The 335-nt window shown below is 39.7% G+C and overlaps 1 protein-coding gene across 1 annotated transcript in view; it reads right to left on the bottom strand.

Moving 5' to 3' along the window:
• LOC116691599 (single-minded homolog 1-A) overlaps positions 1 to 335 on the bottom strand; it is a 26,579-nt gene that overhangs the window by 17,151 nt on the left and 9,093 nt on the right. The window lies entirely within an intron of this gene.

Below are 335 nucleotides of genomic sequence, written 5' to 3'. Positions count from 1 at the left end.
TAGAATTCAATTTAAAATCCTGGTTCTTACTTTTAGAGCCTTGCCATGGTCAAGTTCATTACTACATCTCTGAGTTGATTCAGCTTCATACTCCAATCCGTAGCCTGAGGTCATCAGGTCAGAGACTGTTAGTTGTTCCCCACACTCATTTTAAATCCAGAGGGGATCGTTCATTCCAAGCAGTGGCACCTCGGCTGTGGAATGCATTGCCTACAATTCTGCGTTAAAAAGCAACTGAAGACGCTGCTATTCAAACAGGCTTTCAGTTAGACGTGGTTTTTTTTTATGGTTTTTGTTTTCATGTTTTCCATTTGTTTTTAAAGTGTCTTATGCAT

The sequence above is a fragment of the Etheostoma spectabile genome, chromosome 6, assembly GCF_008692095.1.
Source record: "Etheostoma spectabile isolate EspeVRDwgs_2016 chromosome 6, UIUC_Espe_1.0, whole genome shotgun sequence".
Taxonomy (NCBI): Eukaryota; Metazoa; Chordata; class Actinopteri; order Perciformes; family Percidae; genus Etheostoma; species Etheostoma spectabile.
Note: the sequence above shows the minus strand (reverse complement) of the source record. Positions and strands in the feature narration are given on the sequence as shown.